We start from the raw sequence: 22,500 nt of genomic DNA on the forward strand, positions 1-22,500 counted from the left end.
GTAAAATATAGCTTTAGGGTGTAATTTTTGTTCTCTAATAAGAAAATTGATTTTATTTAGAAGTATTTAAAATGTTAATGAAACAAATGTATGTTTTTTTGGTGATCATAAATGGGCATCCAGTTAGGAGAACGGATGGGGGTATAGCTCAGGGGTAGAGCATTTGACTGCAGTTAGGAGAATGTTTAATTTATATAAGACATGTTAGAAACAACTGAAGATGAAAAGACTATGTGCCAAGAAAAACCTGCTTTCAATTCCTGGGCCTCTTGACACACAGGCAAGGGTAGTGGCCACTAAAAATGCCACTAGGACAGGGTAGCTGAAGACACATTTGATGGTATGTTTACTATATAGAAAAAGACACTACAGTTGAAAAACAAGTCTCACACAGTGTTCCATTTCAGTTTTTTTTCTTCAAAAGGAGTGAGTTGTGTATAGGGAGGTTAAATATCTTAGAGATGAGAAAAAAATTAGAACCCACCTCTTTATCATCATCATCTTCATCTTTATCATCCTCCTCTACTTCTCCATCTTCTCATCCTCTTTTTCTTGTTTTCAGCTTTGAGGACTTTTTTTTTTTTCTTGCCACATAGACTTATTTTCATATTTTGGTATTTCAGCAATTTATCTATTTTACCTGTTTTTCCTTGGCTTAGCAGCCTTCTCTTCCTAAGGCTGCTTGTCATCTACAGCAGTGTTACTCCACGTCTCTCCCAGTACATCACCAGTGCATAAGCCAGGATCTTCTCCTTGGATCTGGGGGCAATAATCAACAAGAAAAAGACTCAAGGTAGCCTCTGCGGTACATCAGGATTCTTGGACTTTGTTTTTATTTCCCCTTTAGGAGGAATGTAGGTTTCCTTGTCTGCATTTGCCATGTCTTCAAAATTACCTTTCTCTTCTGTAGACATGATCTTTTACCTCTCTGAGCTCTTTTGGTAGAACTCTGAGAAGGTGACTAAAGCATCTTGTTGCTTCTTGTGGTCCTCCTGGAAAGTTTGCACAAAGAGTGCCTATAATGGCATTTTGCTTCTTGCTCTCTTAGGATCTTCTTTGCCTGTGTATAGTTATTTTTTTCAGTGTGACACAGAGTTACCCAGTGCACATCTGGCTCTCACCTGCCCTAGTCCTGCCTCTTTGGAGCTCAGTATACTGTAACAGTTGTTGTTAGCTTAGGGTATGACTTTAACAGTGATGTAACATAAAGAAATAGAAGACTGATAAAAGATGTTGCTGTATTATTTTTTTTAAGTTAGCAAAGTAAGACATGGATTTTTTTTTTTTTAAGTCCTACATGGGGCTTGAACTCATGATCCCAAGTCACATGTTCTACCAAATGAGCCAGCCAAGCACTCCAAGACAGAGAATTTTAGTTTTGATGTTTTCCTAAGCATATATTATATATCTAGATGCATTTATAATACACAGTTCAGACAGTTTAGTTTAAAAGTTTAAGTATATATAAGTTTAAGAAGCAACTAGAAAAATTTAGAAAATGGTATGATCTGCAGGAGAGATCCCATCTTCTCAACATACTGGTGTCTTGAAAAAAAGGGACCACTTTAGACTTAAAGAGACTTAAGATACATAATCAGAACCAATACTAGTTTCTCAATTGGACCCTGGTTTATTTTACTTTATTTTTTTAAAAAACTTTATTTATTTGTTTGACAGAGGGAGACACAGCAAGGGAGGGAACACATGCAGGGGGCCTAGGAGAGGGAAAGAAGGCTTCCTGCCAAGCAGAGAGCCTGATACGGGGCTCCATCCCAGGGCCCTGGGATCATGACCTGAGCCGAAGGCAGACGCTTAATGACTGAGCCACCCAGGCGCCCCTAGACCCTGGTTTAGAAGGAGAAGCTGCAAAGGACCTTTCTGAGAGAACTGGGAAAATTTTAATCCAGGTTGAGTATTAGATGAGATGAAAATGTATTGTCTTGGTAAGTAAAGATTGTTAACTGGAAAAAACACGTTATGAAGCAATATGCACAGCATGATCTCCTTGATGAAAAAAATACATATATGTATATATGTAGGGTATGATATGGAAGGATACCCATCTGTTACATAATTATTATATAATCTCTGGAAGGTGGGAATATGCTCTTTTGTTTTTTGGGTTTGTTTTTTTTTTAAGATTTTATTTATTTATTTGACAGACATCACAGGTAGGCAGAGAGAGTGGAGGGGAAACAGGCTACCCGCTGAGCAGAGAGCCCCATGCGGCTAGATCCCAGGACCCTGGGATCATGATCTGACCCTGAACCACCCAGGTGCCCCTGCTCTTTTGTTTTAATTTTTGCTTAGCAGGGCACCTGGGTGGTTCAGTTGGTTAAGAATCTGCCTTCAGCTCAGGTCAGGATCCTAGGGTCCTGAGATTAAGCCCCACATTTTCAGGCTCCCTGCTCAATGGGCAGTCTGCTTCTCTCTCTCCCTCTGCTGCTCCCCACTGCTTGTGCCTTCTTGCTAGCACTTGCTCTCTCTCAAAAATCTTTTAAAAAATAAATTTTTACTTAGCTGTATTTAAAATTTTTCTGCAGTGTTCATGTTCAACTGCTTTTGCGATTTTTTCTAAGGTTTAAAAAGATCCATTCAAGCATCCAACTCTGGATTTCATCTCAGGTCACGCTCTGAGGGTCTTGGGATCAAGTCTGCTTGAGGATTTCTCTCCTTCTCCTTCTGCCCCTGCCACTGTTCTCCCTTTCTCTCTCTCTCTCTTTCTGAAATAAATAAATCTTTAAAAAAAAAAAAAAGTCAGGCCAGGCGCTTAATCAACTGAGCCACCCAGGCCATCCAATTTCTGGACGTATTCCTCCTGAGACTGATATGCTTGCTATATTTCAAAACAGCTTTGGCATCAGTATTGGGAAGACAAACCAAAATCTTAGTAACAAAGATAAGTTGTAGATTGTTATATTTTGAGCAGTGGCCAAGAGCACGTAGGAAAAAGCAAATAGTTTTTACAATGAGATTTAGGTGTGAGAGGTTCAGGTGGTCATTTCCTCCCCAAGAGGTACACTCTTGCCTAAAAAAGAGACAGCATTGTGTATGGCAGAAAAATTCCACACCGGAAATCAGTTCCAGTTTCCAAACCTACCATTTGTTTTTTAAAAATGGAGTGGGGAGGGGGTGGCGCCTTGGTGGCTCAGTTGGTTAGCGTCAGTCTCTTTGATTTCCACTCAGGTCATGATCTCAGGGTCTGGAGATAGAGCCCCATGTTGGGCTCCACAGCAGAATCTGTTTCTCTCATTCTCCCTATCCCTCTACCCCTCCCTCCACTCGTGCTTGTGGATGCACACACACACTCTCTCTCAAATAAATAAAGTCTTTTAAAAAATGGAGGGGGAAAGAGAAAACAGACTCATTTGAGATACATTTTGGAGATGGAATGGACAAAAATACATGCACATGGAAAGATTTATAGTTAGCTATTGCATTCTTTAATTTTAGACACATTTGAGGTAATTATTTTATGGGTCACAACTGCAAAGGAAAACAGGAAGACTGCCTTCTTGTTTACTTCCTGGGTAACTGGAGAGGGGAGAAGACCATTTTCTGATGTACTAAAAGGTAGTACCAAAGTACTATTATGCACACATTTGTCCTTGTTAAGTACTAGTGATTTCATGCATGTCTTTCACACTGAATGATAGTGTGGTATCCTTATTAACCAAGATAGATCACTTAATTTATTTCCTTTCTCCAGGACTCAAAGAGACCAAAGAAAAAAACAAGCAAGCATGCAATTCTGTAATGACTTGGAACTAAACAGTTCAGCTATTTCTTTACTTCTGTACACATGTAGATCTGGGATGGTATCTAGAAGCTCCCCATGCCTGTTACTGCTCTTACACTTAGCCAGGAAACATGGTACATAATGTCTCACCTGGGCGTACCTACCTCAGCTTTGTTTGGGGGATTCTGAAGTGCAGAATATTGCTTGAAGGAGAGAGTCCAGGGCAGTTGTGTGTTGGTCCTGGCAGAAGGGTGCTACATATATGAGCATGATCTGAAAGTGTCGCAGATACTTTGGACAAGAACTTACCCAGCTCAGAAATACTGCTACTTCTTTTATGCAGTTAACTCTTCCTAAGAGTTTTATGCAGTTAACTCTTCCTAAGAACTATTTACATTAAGTTTTGACTTTTGATTCAGAGATGGCTCAATTCTTTGTTTGCTCTTTCTCTGACTTCAGATGCTTTTCCTGGATTATTTTTGTTAGTCCCCTCACTAACAACAGTCCCTATCCTAATTTTAAGCCTTTCCTTTTAGATCCCTACTTGCTTTCCAAAAGGTAATTAAATCTCAGAAACTGGAGCACCTGGCTGGCTCAGCCAGTTAAGTGGCTGCCTTGGGCTCAGGTCATGATCTTGGGGTTCTGGGATTGAGTCCCACGTTGTGGGGGGGGGTCCTTGCTCAGCGGGGAACCGGCTTCTCCCTCTCCCTCTGCCTCTCACTCCTCCTGCTCCTGCTCTTTCTCTCAAATGAATAAATAAAATTTAAAAGAAAAACAAAAAACAAACTCTTGGTCTTATGAGAGCCTTTAACAGAGTTTACTTCTAAAGGTAGAATCCAGGGATTTCTGGCAATTTCAGATAGAAAGTGCAAGTGAGATAGCTTTCGCCCACCTCACCAAAGGACATGACTAAAGGAAAAGATCTCTGTGTAGCAGTCATGCTTAGCTTTCCTATTAAATTAGACCCTTGAGGGGCATCTAGGTGGCTCAGTGGGTTAAAGCCTCTGCCTTGGGCTTGGGTCATGATCCCAGGGTCCTGTGATTGAGCCCGCATCAGTCTCTTTGCTCAGCAGGGAGCCTGCTTCCTTGTCTCTCTCTGCCTGCCTCTCTGCCTACTTGTGATCTGTCTGTCAAATAAATAAATAAAATATTTTTTAAAAATTAGACTCTTGAGTCCATTGGACTAAGATGACTAGATAAAATGATATTGTCTATTCCTTTCCTGCTTCCAAGGTGACCCCAAAATTCTCTCCCATCCAAATCAAGGGTTGATGACACTGCTTTGATTGATGCCTTTTGTTCCCAAACCAAATTGTTTTTTATAGCCTACCCCCTGCCAGCACTTTCCAAAGTGCCACTGCCATCAGCTCCAGAGGGAGCCTCTTCCTCAGGCTTCCTGGCCAGCAGCTGTACTGTGGTGGCAAGGAGCAGGGAATAGGAGGAGAAAGCAGCTTGCAGACAAATGGGCAGCTAATCTGACCAACAGCCCCATCACTAGAACCATAAAAAACTTCCTCCCCCAACCCCTTGTCTCATCTGCATTTCTTAGCTGAGGTGGTGGAATGTTCCTTGGAAGAATTATGGCTTCAGTATGGTCTGTCAAATCAGCCTCAATTTTTTTTTCACCCTTTTTGTTTCTTAAACCAATTCTGTTTATTGGGCCCAATATCATCAGATCACTACAGACCTTACAGATATTAAAAGGACAGGGCGCCCAGATGCCTCAGTTGCTTAAGTGTCTGATTTAGACTCAGGTCATGATCTCTGGGTCCTGGGATCAAGTCCCATGTCAGGCTCCCTGCTCAATAGGGAGTCTGCTTCTCCCTCTCTTTTGTTTCTCCCCCCACTTGTGCTCTCTCATGCTCTCTCTCTCTCTCAAATTTAAAAAAAAAAAAAATTTAAAAAAAAGGGCAATAGGGGTAATTATTATGAGTAATTTTATGCCAATAAATTCGACAAACTAGATGAAACAGACAAGGCCCTTGAAAGACACAGATTAACAACAATGTGTCAATCTGAACTACAATTTCTAGATCCTTCTTTAAACTTTCTATTATTAGTCTCTCCTATTACTCTCTCCCTGTTCAGCTTTTTATTATGAAGCAGCCATGCGGAACTTCCTCACATTCTCAACTGTCCTACGAGGATCTGGTTACTTTTCAGGACAAGTTTTGTAATTGGGGGATAGAGAGGTTTAAACTATTTTACAAGAATAAACATCTCAGGGGTTAATATCTTCTATCAGGATTATAAAATCCTGATCCTTCTAGGTGGCCTTCTAGGTGATGTTGAGGCCTGAATGATGACCTCTCTGGACTTTATCTAGTGTTTCTGGTCCTTGCCAATGTGAGAACATTTCAAGGAGTCTTTAACGTATATATGTTGTTTGAGCCTCTTGCACCATAAAATGGTTAGAGGAGGACCAATATAAAAGAGCCAGTCTGCAATGAAGCTGAAGCTTTGGAAACAAGCACAGCCTTTTCAGTGGTGCTTGCTTTTATAATGTGTCATTTAGCAAATGGACTGTGAAGAATTAGTCATGCCAAACTTCTAACCATCAAATGACTAGCTATAGACTAAACATCCCAGTTGAAAATTTTCAGGCTTTAAAGTTTCAGTCTTTCCATTTGAAGTTCAAGTAAAATAAAATCCTATATCTAACAGAACCCCCAAGTTCTAGGTAGTTTAACTTCTTTGTACCTTTCAGAGATGCAAGTTCAATACACAATTGGCAAACCATTATGAATGTCCTTCATGCCCCTCAGGGATGTAAGAAAATGTAATATTTGAAAACATTGTTTTCTCTGTGCTGAGAAAAGGATTTAAATGTCTAAGTAAAAATATAGTCTAGTTAAAAATACCATATTATCACTGGTAAAATCACATTGTTACATCCCTCTTTCTATTGCTATTATGATAGGTCCCAACCTGAAGCCACTGTTGTATGTAGAAAGCCAGACGTTTTGTGTAGCTTCCTATAGGTCTGGGCGTCCCTACCTACCCTCTCCTCTCCACTCTTCAGGAGCTACCTGACTCTGAGGGCTTGGCCCTGGGCTTTCCAAAGCCATCTGGCTGGACTTTTCACTGGATTCTGTGCCCTTGCATCTTCTTAGACTCTTCTTTCTCTCACAGCTCCATTATTTTCAAAGTCTTTGTCTTTTTTCTTGCTCTCATCATCATTTTCCCTTTATTTATTTTTTTAAAGGTTTCGACTTTTTTTTTTAATATTTATTTATTTATTTATTTGACAGAGAGAGATCACAAGCAGACAGAGAGGCAGGCAGAGAGAGAGGGAAGCAGGCTCCCTGCTGAGCAGAGAGCCCAACGTGGGACTCGATCCCAGGACCCTGAGATCATGACCTGAGCCGAAGGCAGCGGCTTAACCCACTGAGCCACCCAGGCGCCCCTTCCCTTTATTTTTATCAGTGAGTTTGGTATTCTTGACCTCAAGCTGCTGTGAAGATTCAGGTATGTCGATCATATCTCAGGAAAACTCAGAGTTTGAAATTTTGAAGCACAATGCAGACTGAAGGGATTTAAAATAGTGTGCTCATGTGCTTTCTTACTGTTCTAGCTGGCCAGGGGACTCAGGTTGAATAAACACTGTCCATACTGAAAATGGGTTTCCTACTTCCATTGGGGAATTAGGTTTGAAATTCATTCTCTCGATTTTGTGACAATCAACAAATATTTATTGAGTATCTCGTGTATACCTAATATGGTTGAAAAAGAATATTTCTTATTTGTTGGTCTGGTATTCAGGGCTCCCACACTCTGGCCAGTGCTTATCTTTCCCACCTTATTCCTGAGCCTGCCTTTATGGACATTGCTCTCTTTAGTGTGGTCTATTGACTTAACTGGTTCATTCCTAATTCTCTACATTTGCTGCAGTCAGTCTCTTCCTTTACTCCTGCTCCCCCACCTCGCAAATACTGGATGACTCTCCTACTCTTTCATGGTTACACAATTCCTAGCGTAGGAGGCAGTTCCTATAATTTTGCTCTGAAACGTGCTTGTTTCTTGTGCCTGTGAAATACTCATGCTTAATTTCTGACTTTCCTGGCACTTAATAATATACTCCTTTGACATAATGTTGTGGATAATATGATGAAATGGTTTAGGGCTTGGCTTTTGGAAACAACAAAGCAGTTTTGTATCATAACTTCTTGACTTCCTAGTTCTGTGACCATGGGAGATGTTGCTTAACCTCTGAGTCTGTTTCCTCATCTGTAAACTGGGAAATGATAGTACTGACCTGACAGCACTGTTGTAAGGATTAAATGTGATATGTAAAAGTACCCAACAGTACCTTGGAGGCACAGAGTGAGCACTCAGTCAGTGTTGCGATTATTACTTACCTCAGGTATTTTTTTTAAATTAAAAAAATTTTAGGGGCGCCTGGGTGGCTCAATGGGTTGAGCCTCTGCCTTCAGCTCAGGTCATGATCCCAGGGTCCTGGGATCGAGCCCCACGTCCGTAGTTGTCGTTGGGCTCTCTGCTCAGCAGGGAGCCTGCTTCCCTTCCTCTCTCTCTCTCTCTCTCTGCCTGCCTCTCTGCCTACTTGTGATTTCTGTCTGTCAAATAAATAAGTAAAATTAAAAAAATTTTTTTAAAGAAACAATCTCTACGCCCAAAGTTGAGCTCAAACTCACAACCCCCAGATCAAGGGTCACATGCTCTACCAACTGAGTCCACCAGGAGCACTTATGTTCCCATCATTGATGAAAGAACTATCTATTGTGACCTATGATGTGCCAAGCTCTATGCTAAGCACCCCCATCTATTATCTTATTTAATTCTCACAATAATCTTGAGGTTAGAATGATTTGATCTAGAGGCCATATCTAGGAATTTTTGGAGCCAGTGATTTGAGCTCAATTATATTTGGCCCTAAAGCCTTTCCATTACTTCCTGGTGCTTTTTCACAGACATGGAAAACCTTGTTTTTCTCATAGGGCCAGCTAAATGTTGTATGCAGAGCAAGTTCATCCATTTAATGAATTTATGTGAAAGTGAATGGATCTTGGAACTCTACAAAACATTGATGCTGTTGCTTTTGGGGGCCTACAACCACAAGGTTTTTTTCCTTTATTACTTAAAAAGTGTCTCTAAACCCCTTTGCATTTTCTGTATTACCAAAGGCATTAATATCTTTATTTACATTTAACCACTACTCATTCTTACCTAATACAACCCCTTCATTTATAGTTGATGCAAATGAGGTCTGGGGTAGCTAAGAGACATGCCCAAGGTCACAAATCTAGCTAAGGCTGATGATCCAGGTTCCTGGCTCACATCCAGAGTGCCATATATTATGCAAGGAGCCCCTTCGGAAGAAGAACTTGAAAAGATTGTTATCAGAAGCTGTTAACAACTTCCACCTGCAGCCCTTTTTATGGTGTTAATTTAACAGTAACCCCTTTTAAAATATAATATACAAATAAGCTTCCTTCAGCACAAAATTCAACTGGAATCTAATCATAGGGTATGTATCTGAAGAACATCTTACCATTGCTGTTTCACAAGCTCTAAGTTTCTAGAAATGAAAACTAGTTCTAATTTATTCTGTATGGCAATTGGCATGGGACATCATATGAAGGCAGAACTGTCAGGAGAGAGAAATGTAGGAGCTCAGAATAGAATTTTAGAATTTCAAAAAAGTTTTGTGCATATCTAATGCATTTGAATCGAATCCCCTTCTTTTTATAGTAAGGAATTTGAAGCGCAGAAAGTGATTTGCATGGCGTTATAGTAAAATCTGTGAAAAAATCAGCAGTGCTTTTCCCATATCAAATTGCCTCCCTTGATTACTTGAAAATTAAAATTAAATTGTGTTGACAGTCACAGAGATGGCAAGAATAAATCCTTTTAGAAAAATATAAGATGACCAGGGAACTAAAATCAAACATTTTCTTAATCTCCCTGGGAACATGAACCCCCATGTTATTCAGGTAACTTCCCCTCATGTACAGATTCTCCTGGCTTTTTGATAGTTCTTTGTGTTACTGGCAGAACTGTTTGTTCACCAGAAACATCAGAATTCAGAACGAGACAAAAATGGAATTATCTCAGCTAAATGGGAACTTTGAAAAGCTCCAGATTGTGATCTATTCTAAAGTGTCCTCAGTTTTTAACAACTTCTGAGCATGGAGGGGAATCAGGATGGGTTTGGGTCATCCTCTAGGAAAATCAACAATTTCTTTCTAACGTTTTAGCCATAGAGGCAACAAAACCATCTCGCTCTTCAGTATAGTTTTAACAATATTTTTATCTTCACTGTGTTCTTTAGGTTGTGGGTTGTGTTGGTACGCCTATGAAAGCCCAGAATTTGGCGGAAATTTTGTATTGTCCATTTTTCAAGAAAATTTCATTCTTCTCCGTTTGCGCTCATATAGATCATATAACTCCTATAGGTCAGACTTCTTCTGTCATACTGTACTACCCTTCCTGCGTCTAGAGAAATCAGAACTGAAGAGGAGGATTATGACACAGTGGGGAATTGCATCCATACCCTCAGCCCACCCTCTGTCCTTCAAACTCTGGAGATTATTCAGAGTCAACCCCAGGACACTGGTGAGTGTGGGAAGCTTTTGGAGGGGTGAGGAGTGGGAGGGCACCAGGGCCCTGAAAGATCTTACGAAGTTTCCTGCCAAGCTGGCCTAGGATTAACCCATCATTTCCCAGCCAGAGCTATCCCAGCTGTCTTGCTTTCCTGGGGCCTCTCCTGTTAATCTATGGAATTGACCAACTGAGTTTGACCGTGACTGGCTTTGTTTTGCAAAACAAAATTGGTAAGGCAGGCCTCATGCTGATTGACTGAATGGTGTCATCAATTCAATTCAAGGGGTGCCACAAAAGCAAGGAAATGAAACTTCAATTTCCTCCTCATGTTAAATGATAGCTTATCATACCAATTATAACCCTTATGCAGCTCAGGGCAAAGTATTTTATTGCTTTTATTGTGAACAGCAATAAACCACTCTCACTTCCACTTTTTCCTCTAACTCCCACCCCCACCCCACACCTTATTAAGGCTCCTCGGAAAGGACTGTTCTCTATTGTCAATGGTCAGAGAACCAAAGCCTTGTTTTTTAACCCCCACCAACATGTCAAGATTTTACCTTTATTCTAGCTAGGAAGCACCAGATTTGTTTGAAAGTAGAAACAAACAACCTAGGAGAAGTGGGGGAAAATGCATTCTGGCTTCAGAGCTTCCTTGTAATGTTCAGCTCTTCTCCTACTTGAATGAGCTTTGCTTCTGCTCTGGACCAGGCAGACATCTTTTGTTGTCTTTCCCTGTATTCACTGCCCCTGTACACACCTCCTCTAGAAAGATTATCATAACACATTTATGGGTACAAGTGTGCTTTCCTTCCCGATTGGGAAGGACTATGTCCCCTCATGTTTATGTGCCTGACCCACAGAAGACATTCATTGAATGAAGAGATTGAAAGAGGCCACCCACAAAATTCAGCTCATCGATCTCTCTACCTTCCAGCAAGTCTGGCAGCAATTCCCAGATTCCAAAAGAGATTCAGTTGCTCAGGTTACTGAGCAACTTGTGGACATCAGTGGGAAAAATGTGGTGTTTCTTTGGACTTGAACCTGTACCCTCTTCCCTTCACCTCCTCCTCTTCTTAGGAAGTCCTGTTTACTCCCATGGCTTCAGAAACTGTCTCTATATTCATGTCTCCTAAATTTGCATCTCCATCTTAAATTTCTTCTCTAATTTATTTCGTCAGCTTTCCCAGATTTAATAGTCAACTGCCTGCTTGATGTCTCCACTTGAATGTCTCAGAAAAAATTCAAATTAACATGCTTAAATGGAACACTTTGCAATTTTTATCTTTATTTCTTTACGTAAGCTGTATGCCCACAGTGGGGTTTGAAGTCACAATTCTGAGATCAAGAGTCCCATGCTGTATTGACTGATTTAAAATGAATTCTTGGGGTGCTTGCCTGGCTCAGTTGGTACAGCATGCCACTCTTAATCTTGGGGTTTATTTATTTATTTATTTATTTGACACAGAGAGAGAGAGAGAGAGAGAGAGAGAGTGTACAGGCAGGGGGAGTAGCAGAGGGAGAGGGAGAAAGTCTCAGCAGGGAGCCCAATGCCTGGCTCTATCCCAGAACCTTGGGATCCTGATCTGAGCCACCCAGATGCCCCATGGAGCCTACTTTAAATAAATTAAATTAAATTTTAAAAAACTCTTTTTTTAAAAAAAGATTTTATTTATTTATTTGACAGAGAGAGAGATCACAAGTAGGCAGAGAAAGAGTGGGAAGCAGGCTCCCTGCTGAGCAGAGAGCCCCATGCGATGCAGGGCTCAATCCCAAGACCCTGAGATCACCACCTGAGCCAAAGGCAGAGGCTTAACCCACTGAGCCACCCAGAAACCCCTTAAAAAAAACTCCTGATTTCCATCTTCCCATTAGCCCTAACCTGGTTCTCTCTCATATTGCCTATGTCTGTAAGTGGCATCATCTGCTACTCACTAACCAAAGCTAGAAAACCAGAGTTATCCTAGATCTCACCTCTTCTGCCACACACCACATTCAGTCCTTCAGCAAATTTTATTGGTTCTACCTTATTTATACATACTTTTCATCTTCCCTGTTTCATTCACTCTGTCCCTACATTCATCCGTGCCACCCTCAGGTCTAGCCTAGCCTAATATAATTTCCCTTTTGTCTCCAGGCTTCCACGCTTCCCTCTCTCCATTCTATTTTCCAGATAGCAGCCTATATGAGTTTTCTTATGAAGTAATTATGATCCTAGCATCACTTCACTTAAAATCTTTTAGTGGCTTCCCATTCCTCTGGAGCAAAATTCAGACTTTTTACTGGGACTCTCTGGATCTTAGATTATCTGACCTCTGCCTGCTGCTCTAATTTCACCTCATGCCACCACATGCAAACCACACTCCAGTCACATCAAACTTTGATTAGCTCCTGGAATTTTTCAAGCTCTTTTCTGCTTTGGCCTTGATTGCTTATGATGCTTCCTTCTGGATTATGCTTTCCTGAAGCTCTTATAATTGGATTCTGTACATCCTTTGGGTATTAGCTTACACGTCAACTTCACAGAGAGCCTTCTCTGATGACTTTCCCTTTTTTCTTTTTAAGATTTTATTTATTTATTTGAAAGAGAGAGAGACAGGGAGAGAGAATCTGAAGCAGACTTGGGGCTGAGCACAAAGTCCAACATTGGGCTCAATTTCACAAGATCATAACCTGAGCTAGGTCACTTGCTTAATTGACTGAGCCAACCAGGTGCCCCCCCTTGCCACTTTTTCCAAAGATGTTGCTGCCTTATTATGACAAGTGTACGTATTTCTATCATGACAGTTAGCTCAATGTGTAATAATTTATTTTTTTATTTACTCATTGTTCATCTCCTCCACTAGAATGCTAGTTCCATGAGGGCAGAGATCTGTCAATGTCATGAACTTTGTATCCCCTGGATTTGTGCTATGCATATAACAGAGTAGGTGTTCAATTAATATTACTTAAGTAAATGAATGGATGAATGAATGAATGAATGAAATAGGTTGTAAATAGGAGTACCATATAACTATCATTAAGCCAGGGTACTTTTCAGTTAGAAAGGAGATGCACTGGGATGCCTGGGTGGCTCAGTGGGTTAAAGCCTCTGCCTTTGGCTCAGATCAGGATCCCAGGGTCCTGGGATTGAGTCCCGTGTCTGGGTCCCTGTTCAACAGGGAGTCTGCTTCTCCCTTTTCCCCTGCTGCTCCCCCTGTTTGTGCACACACTCTCTCTCTGTGTGTGTCAAATAAATAAATAAATAAATAAAGTCTTAAAAAATAAAGTTTATTTATTTTTAATTAATCTCTACACCTAACATGGAGCTCAAACTCATGACCCTGAGATCAAGAGACTTGTGCTCTTCTGACTGAGCCAGCCAGGAGCCCCTGTGCTCTACAACATGTTTATTCAGATGAAGCCAAGTTAAGGTAGGTAACTACTAGAGAAAGGGACATGCAATGAAGAATAGTGAGAAGAGGAATGGATGACCTTTTCCTTATACCTGGGCATAAATGGTAATAATATGTTTGGGAAACCTCATGTATTCTTCTCTTTCCTCTTTTTTTTTTTTTTTAAGATTTTATTCATTTATTTGAGAGAGAGGCTGAGAGGGATAAAGAGAGGGAGTATGAGTTGGGGAGAGGGAAGGAGAGGGAGAAGCAGACTCCCCACTGAGCAGATAAGGGAGCCCAACGTGTGGCTGGGCTCAATCCCAGGACTCTGGGATTACAACCTGAGCCAAAAGCAGACACTTAACCAACTCTCCTTCCTTCTTTTTATCTGAAAAATTTGGGTTGGTGCCTGGGTGGCTCAACTGGGTGAGCATCTGACTCTGATCTCAGCTCAGGTCTTAATCTCAGGGTCGTGAGTTCAAGGCCCCCATTGCACTCCACACTGGGCATGGAGCCTACTTAAAACAAAACACATCCAAGTCCTCCCCTATCATTACCTATCTGAGTTATTATCCAGCTGGTTGCTCCTGATAATAGTATGGATCCTTTCCAGAGCAAAAGACCAAGGAGTTGCTTGAACTCAGAATTAGGAGACCTAAGGTCTATCTTCAGCTAGACCTTTATGTCTAGACAAATAACCTTGGGCAAATAACTTCCCTCTTCCGTAAGGTGAGAGGATTGTAGGAGATGACCAAGGTCTTCTCCATCGCTAAGATTCCATGAACTGTTTAATGTCAGAAGAGCACTAATTACCTACCCTATGCAGAGTGTTGTGAGAGGTTTTTGGAGGCAGGGAGAGGTAACATGGTCCTACCTCCAAGTGGAGACTTGTCAGCTCTATTGTTGAAACAGAGAAAATCCATAATGACTAGATATCATAGGCAGTGATATTTAGATCCTATCCAATAAAAGGCAGGCACATTCAAGGAGCAGGTAATAAACCTTAAGAACAGAATGTTTGGAGTTGGATAGTCAGTAGTTAGGGCAAAAGTATTTCAGGGAAGAAGATGGCCTCCACTGGGACACAAAAGTTGCATGGAGGGGCACCTGGGTGGCTCAGTGGATTAAAGCCTCTGCCTTCGGCTCAGGTCATGATCCCAGGGTCCTGGGATCGAGCCCTACATTGGGCTCTCTGCTCTGAAGGGAGCCTGCTTCCTCCTCTCTCTCTCTCTCTGCCTGCCTCTCTGCCTACTTGTGATCTCTGTCTGTCAAATAAATAAATAAAATCTTAAAAAAAAAAAAAAGAAGTTGCATGGAAACACTATATGTGAGGAACTATCATAATGTAGTCTAGCTGGGGCTGAGGAAACAAAGGATGAAACTGGAAAAGTGAGTTAGGAGCAGTTACTTGTGGGAAGGGCAGTGGGCTGGAGGAAGAAGGCAATAAAGCTGATTATTCATGTTTTGGTCTATTGACTTCTAAATTGTTTGAATTTTTATGAGAATATATTTATAGAAAAAATGTTTAAATGTTACTGTAGGATAGTGTCCAGTTTAGGAGACTTGAAATGTCAGGCCAAAAAATTGAGATTCTATTTTCTAGGACATTGCAAGGGATTTTTCTTTTGTTTTGTTTTGTCTTTGAGGATTTAAAAATTTTAAGTATACTCTGCCCCTCAATGTGGGATTCAGACTCCTACCCAGACATCAAGAGTCACATGCTCTACCAACTGAGCCAGCCAGGTACCCTTCTTTGTTAATTTGTTTTTACTTTTATTTATTTATTTTTAAAAGATTTTATTTATTTATTTGACAGAGAGAGAGCACAAATAGGCAGAGAGGCAGGCAGAGAAAGAGTGGGGAAGCAGGTTTCCTGCTGAACAGAGAGCCCGATGCAGGGCTTGATCCCAGGTCCCTGGGATCGTGACCTGAGCCAAAGGCAAAGGCTTTAACCCACTGAGCCACCCAGGTGCCTCTGTTTGCTTGTTTTTAAATCAAATGATGAACTGAATGTGGTATATTAGATAAATATTATAACAATGTGTTAAGTGGAGAGTCAAGAGCCAAAATATCAATTATTGAGTGCAAAGTTTAGTAGAAAATTTAGGTACAAGATATAACAGTGTTAGTCAAAACTGGAGGCAAAAGTAATGAAGAGGAGGGTATAGATTTGGAGGCCAAACCTAAAGGAAGATGACTAAATATGAAAAGTTGAGCAGAGGGAGGAGTCAAGGAAGATTCAGGACAAGTTTCAGTCATTCACAGTTTTCCCATGGCCTGAAATTTCTCCATGGAAACAGAAGTCATAAGAGAAAATCAATGTTGTCATCCCAGTAGAAATGGTTGGTGAAGCATTAGACCTGTGGTGCCTTGAATTTGCACAGAGATGGGGATTTAGCAGTGATCAGCAGAGAAACAGAACTGGAATTTTGGAGTAGATCTCCAGTGGTGGGGTGCCTTGGCTCAGTTGGTTAAGTGTCTGCTTTGGGCTCAGGTCATGATCCCAGGGTCCCGGGATCAAGTCCCATGTTGGGCTCCCTGCTGAGCAAGGAGTCTGCTTCTCCCTCTTCCTCTGCTGCTCCCCCTGCTTATGCACATACTCTTTCTCTCTGACAAATAAATAAAATCTTTTAAAAAAAGAAAAGAAAAGAAAAAAAGGCCTCCAATGGTGAGAGCAGAGAAGCAAGTGTGTCCTGGTTGTCAGTTTCGTGTTCTTGCCCTTGCACCATTTCCAGCTTTGACAATTGTGGTCCCAGCTGATGGAAGTGGGAATCAAGACTACTTCGCTGAAATGACGGGGGTTAGAAATGAACTCAGGCCATGAAGAAATAAATGGCAAGTAGGACCTGATGAGACAATCAAAGCTCTGTGGCAGCAGAGAATAATAAAAAAGAGTGTGAGAGAAAACCAGTGAGAAACTGGAGTAATTAGGGTGATTTAGCTTGGAGAAAAGGAGAGTTTGAAAGCCTGAATCCATAATGAGAGGTCCTGGAGGTTTTAGTAGGCTTAAATTATAGCAGTGCTGATTCAGGTTAGACATGCAGCAAATGTCCTGATAAGTAGTTTATCACAAGAAGGAAGGACTGACTCCCCCCTCTCCCTTGGTCTTTCTTTTTTTCTTTTCTTTAAAAATTTTGTTTATTTGTTGGAAAGAGGGGAGAAGAAGGGGGAGAGGCAGGCAGAGGGAGAAGCAGGCTCCCCACCAAGCAAGGACCCTGAAATCATGACCTGAGCTGAAGGCAGATGCTTAACTGACTGAGCCACCCAGGCACCCCAAGATTTTATTTGTTTATTTGAAAGAGAGAGAGAGCGCGCGCATGAGCCAGGGTGGTGGTGGGGCAGTTTGCATGCAGTGGGAGAGCAGACTGCTTGGAGCAGGGAGCCCAATGGGGACTTGATTCCAAGACCCGGGGATCATGACCTGAGCCAGAGACAGATGTTTAACCAACTGAACCACCAGACGCCCCTCCCTTGATGGTCCTTCTTTTCTTTACTTTTTTCTTTTCTTTTCTCTCTTTCTTTCTTTCTGGAGTTTATTTGAGAGAGAGAACAAAAAGAGGGAGAGAGAGAGAGAGAGGGAGAATGCAGGAGTGGGGATAGAGGGGCAGAGGGAGAAGGAGAAGCAGGATCCCTGCTGAGCAGCGAGCCTAGTGTCTCAGGGCTCCATTCCAAAATCATGACCTGAACCCAAGGCAGATGCTTAACTGACTTGAGTCACCCACACGCCCCTCTTGATGGTCTTTCAAGCAGAGTGTACGATGTTCTACTCTTCAGTAGGCTTTTGATTAGGAGCTGTTCTGTTAAGAAGCATGTGGCTAATCAAGTCATCTCTTATGGACTGCAGGAAGTCCTGGTGAACAAACGACAAGGGACCTCAGTACCTCAACATGGGTCAGTTCAGGAACCTGAGGATCTGGGAGGAATGTGGGAATGAATCTGGGCTCCTGGTGCACCAGCAGGCCTTCTCCCTTACCCACGTGCCTAGTCCCCTTACCCAAGTCTCCCTACCCCCTCACTGACTAAGTACAGTCTGAGGCTTCCTGGAGCCCTAGCCTAATTTCCGGAATACTTGCATTTGTCATCCAACATCACTTTTCTGATGACAAGGGTAGTCTGGCAGGTGGACAGAGCATGAGCCATGGACAGTGTTCAAGGCCTTGTAATCTAGTGTTATCTCTTCAGTCATCTCCTTTGGAGACACTGGGCAGGACACTTTGTTCCTCTAAAACCAACTTTCCCCCTTTTTGTTAGGGAATGTAGCGGGTATTAGCTGGTTTAGAGCTGTAGTCCTACTCAAAGGTCTTTAACCCTCCTGAAGCTTTTGCTCTGGTTCTTGCTTTCATTTCATTTCCCCCCAACCCAAACATCTGTATCTAGGCCCTGAATCTCTCTCTGGCTTTTCTGATCAATGATTATAAGTAGTTTGTGATCTGGGGCGAGAAATATGTCTTTCTCTGGATCCTGTTTTCCTTCCTCTACCCTCTAAAATAAACACTCCTTCTTTACATTCCTTTGAAACTTTGACCTCTAATATAGACCATAGTTGTTAGCCTTTTTCTTTGAGTACCACCTAGCGAACCAGGATTCTGTAGTCCCAGGTCTGCAGGAGTCAGGCTATCTTGCTTTATCATTCTAAGGAAGGCCTTTGCAAGTCAAAAGTTAGGTTTCTACATTCTAGAGAAGGGCTGAGAATTTAACGCTCCTGCTTGCACAAGAGAGAGGAAGAGGACACCTTTCACTGCATATGAATGGTAGTCATTCTGCAAAGCTGTCATGACAGTTAGGAATGTCACCCGAGATTCCCGGGGCTCCCAGAGCCGGAGTGATGTTGGGAAAGAGTATAGATTTGGGTGATAGGGGCCCAAAATTAAAATCTAACTCCTTGTGTTTAATTTTAGGTTGGGTGCTTAACTTATCTGAGCCATAGTTTCCTCAGTAATAAGAGGGGAGTAATTGTAACGCTTTAATTGGCTTGTTCCCAGGATTGAAGCATATAATATATCTTAACACTTGACGCTTAGTATGTGTTTCATTACTTCCCTTTCACCCTTGCTATTACAACTGCCCACTGGCAAACCCTGAGGAGATTGGCAAGAGCCCATAGGAGCTCTAGGAACAGACCTCACAGTTTTCTTGGGAGTCCCTAATTCTCCGCATGACAAAGGTCAGATGGGAAGGAGGAGGAGGAAGAGCAGGAGGAGGTGAGGGAGGAAAAGGAGGTGGGAGGAGAGAAGAATAAACTTTGGAGGGGTCTGGCAAGCAGAAGCGTGTTCTCCTTTTAAAATAGACTGAGAGGGGCACCCAGGGGGCTCAGTGGTTTAAGCCTCTACCTTCGGCTCGGGTCACAATCTCTGGGTTCTGGGTTTGAGCCCCGCATCGGGCGCTCTGCTCAGCGGGGAGTCTACTTTTTCCTCTGCCCCTCCACTCAGCTCTCACTTTCTCAAATAATTTAAAATAAAATAAAATAAAAATAAAAGCCTGAGGAAACACAGGCTTCTACTCTCCAGGCCATGTGAAGCGTGCCTGCATTTGAAATACAGGGATAGGCTCAGTGACCGGTTTCCCTCATTGAGCTGATTCTTTTTTTTTCATCAGGTTTTCAGGATCCACCATAGATTGTGGTCCAATATTGCCAGTCTTGGGCCCTGAACCTATTGAATATAGGAGTTTTACTGTTCTGTCACCTCAATGATAGCCAGTTTGTTAAGGATGAGCCAAAAGGGAAGGAGGGTAAGGTTGTAACTAGTGAATCTGAATAACACTGCAATGCGTTGGAATGAATCCCTGACAGGAAGGTGATGGATGTAGAGAAATCTGAATTCCTTTAGCTTCTGGCTCAGGGTCTATGTAGGAAGATTGGTTGATGTGATTGATCGCCATGAGGATAAGATGAATGAGGATGGAAGAGAGTTGGAAGGAGTGGGACTACGAGCTTTTTGGGGAAGTAGGAATTCTTTCCATGGAATTCCCAATCGCTCTGGGCTTCATTCGTTGAAAGCCTCAGATATAAACCCACAGAAGACATAAGTCATTCTCTTCTTGAATCATCATGTTTGTACAGGACAGTCGAGAGATAGTTTTGTTTCTGAAAATCCCCCCTAGGATTATTTGGGAATGTCGGCAAGGTCTGGGGGCTGTTGCTGTGGGAATGTCAAAGCGTCAAGTACCTGGGTCCTTTGGTTGGAGATTCGGTTAGGAATGAAGGGAGAAAATCTACTTTGTTCATTTCCCTAGCAAAATGTCACTTCAGGTTTCTTTAAAGAAATCATGAAGTTTTTTTTTTTTTTTTAAGATTTTATGTATTTATTTGACAGAGAGAAATCACAAGTAGATGGAGAGGCAGGCAGAGAGAGAGGGAAGCAGGCTCCCTGATGAGCAGAGAGCCCGATGCGGGACTTGATCCCAGGACCCTGAGATCATGACCTGAGCCGAAGGCAGCGGCTTAACCCACTGAGCCACCCAGGCGCCCCACAACTTCAGGTTTCTTGATGGGCACTTTGGCATCTTTGTGAACTGGAGGATTGACCTCAAGGCCACAGAATTACAATTTTTGTTTCTCTTTGAGCCCCAGGTTAATAATCTTTTCTTTATGTTGCCTATTTCTTCACCATAATTCTAGTGATTAGGTAGTGCCTCGTTCCCCTTTCCACTACCACGGCACACAGACACTTCCTTTGTCACTAACTGTGGTGTCTTTCTGTAAGCTTCCTTAGGAGAGAGGTAGAATAAATCTTCTATTTCCTTGACATAGGCTGCACTTTAATGAATTTCTCTTTGTCTCTGGCATCTGTGGGAGTTGTAAATGCACCAGAAAGAACAGAGACCTCAGGGAGCTTTCAAGGTAATTGCTTATATTTTCTCTTGGGATGCCATCTTCCTTAGTGAATATTTCACTTTCCTTTTCACTAAAAAAAAAGAGGAGTTATTTCCTGTTGGCACTAAAAAAAATAACATTATTTTTTCTAAAAGTATTTAATGACAAGTATTTTTTTAGCATTTATTTATTTATTTGTTATTTATTTATTAGATTTTATTTATTTCTTTGACAGAGACAAATCACAAGTAGGCAGAGAGGCAGGCAGAGAGAGGAGGAAGCAGGCTCCCTGCTGAGCAGAGAGCCCGATTCCGGGCTTGATCCCAGGACCCTGAGATCATGACCTGAGGTGAAGGCAGAAGCTTTAACCCACTGAGCCACCCAGGCGCCCCTTTAATATTTATTTTTTAAAAATATTTTATTTATCCATTTGAGAGAGGGAGGGGAGCGGGATCAGAGGCACAGGGAGAAGGAAACTTCCCACTGAGCAGGGATCACGCTGTGACACAGGGCTTGATCCCAGGACATGACCTGAGCCCAAGGCAGACACTTAATTACTGAGCTATCTAGGCTCCCCTATTTATTTGTTTTTAAAGGGGCTCAAACTCACAACCCTGAGATCAAGAGTTACATGCTCTATTGACTGAGCCAGCCAGGTACCCCAGTACTCATTCTTTTTGATAAGAAAAATATTTGTTTATTGTAGAGATATGTAAAAATGCAGAAGACACAAAAAGGAAAACAAATTACTCTATTTGGTATTACATGATAGCAAATGTTTTCATATTTTCTTAAGTAAGCTCTATGCCCACTGTGGGGCTTGAGCTTATGATCTTGAGATCAAGAATGGCATGACTTAACTGACCCAGCTAGGTCCCCAGTATTTTCCTGTTTTAAAAAACAAAATTGGGTTATACTGAACATACTGTTTTGTAATTAACTTTTTTCACTTAATAGATCATGTATGTTTTTCATGTTGCTAAGTGTTTCTCCAGAATATTATTTTAATGGTTGATATTCCATTGTGGGGCCATGATTTAACTAGTTTGCCATACTGTTGAACAAAAGATTTTATTTATTTATTTGACAGAGAGAGAGACAGTGAAAGAGGGAACACAAGCAGGGGAAGTGGGAGAGGGAGAGGGAGAAGCAGGTCTCTCGTAGAGCAGGGAGCATTACATGGGGCTGGATCCCAGATCCCAGGACCCTGGGATCATGACCTGAACCAAAGGCAGAGGCTTAACGACTGAGCCACCCAGGCGCCCCTTTAAATTGTTTTCTTTTTTTTTTTCTTTCCCAATTTATTTATTTTCAGAAAAACAGTATTCATTATTTTTTCACCACACCCAGTGCTCCATGCAAGCTGTGCCCTCTATAATACCCACCACCTGGTACCCCAACCTCCCACCCCCCCGCCACTTCAAACCCCTCAGACTGTTTTTCAGAGTCCATAGTCTCTCATGGTTCACCTCCCCTTCCAATTCACCCAAATTCCCTACTCCTCTCTAACGCCCCTTGTCCTCCATGCTATTTAAATTGTTTTCTAATTTAAAATGTTAGGCTGAGGGTGTTTCCACACTCTTGGTGATCAGTCATTTTACTTGTTTATTCAACATATCTGAAATACCTCATCCCTGCAGGGGTGCTTGGCTTTTGCCCAGAGGGGAGATTCCCAAGGCTGGGATGCTTGAAATTTAGGAGACCAGTTGTTGAGCCCCTAGGGGCTCCCCGCCCCAAGATTGCCAGTGGAAGATGTAGAATTGCAAATGAGGAAGGTAGAATCCACAACTTTCTTAGTCTCTTGCCCAGGTCCTCCCTGAGGCATACAGACACCCCAGGAAGCCCAAGTTAAGAGAGCAAACACACTTTGAATATGATTCAAGTTCAAAGGGCTTCCTTGTCCCTCAAGTTTCTTAGGTTGCAGTAAAATACCACCTTTTAAATCTGGGAGTATGGATAGTTTTCCTATTGGCCCAGTTCTTGGTTCTCAATTATATTATCTCTCAAAC

At 41.9% G+C, this 22,500-nt stretch overlaps 1 pseudogene; it reads right to left on the reverse strand.

Annotated features, from left to right (window-relative positions):
• Positions 1–636: 636 nt before the first annotated feature.
• Positions 637–6,807, reverse strand: LOC122891255 (annotated as a pseudogene).
• Between the last annotated feature and the right edge of the window lie 15,693 nt (positions 6,808–22,500).

Source organism: Neovison vison, chromosome 1 (assembly GCF_020171115.1).
Source record: "Neovison vison isolate M4711 chromosome 1, ASM_NN_V1, whole genome shotgun sequence".
NCBI lineage: Eukaryota > Metazoa > Chordata > Mammalia > Carnivora > Mustelidae > Neogale > Neogale vison.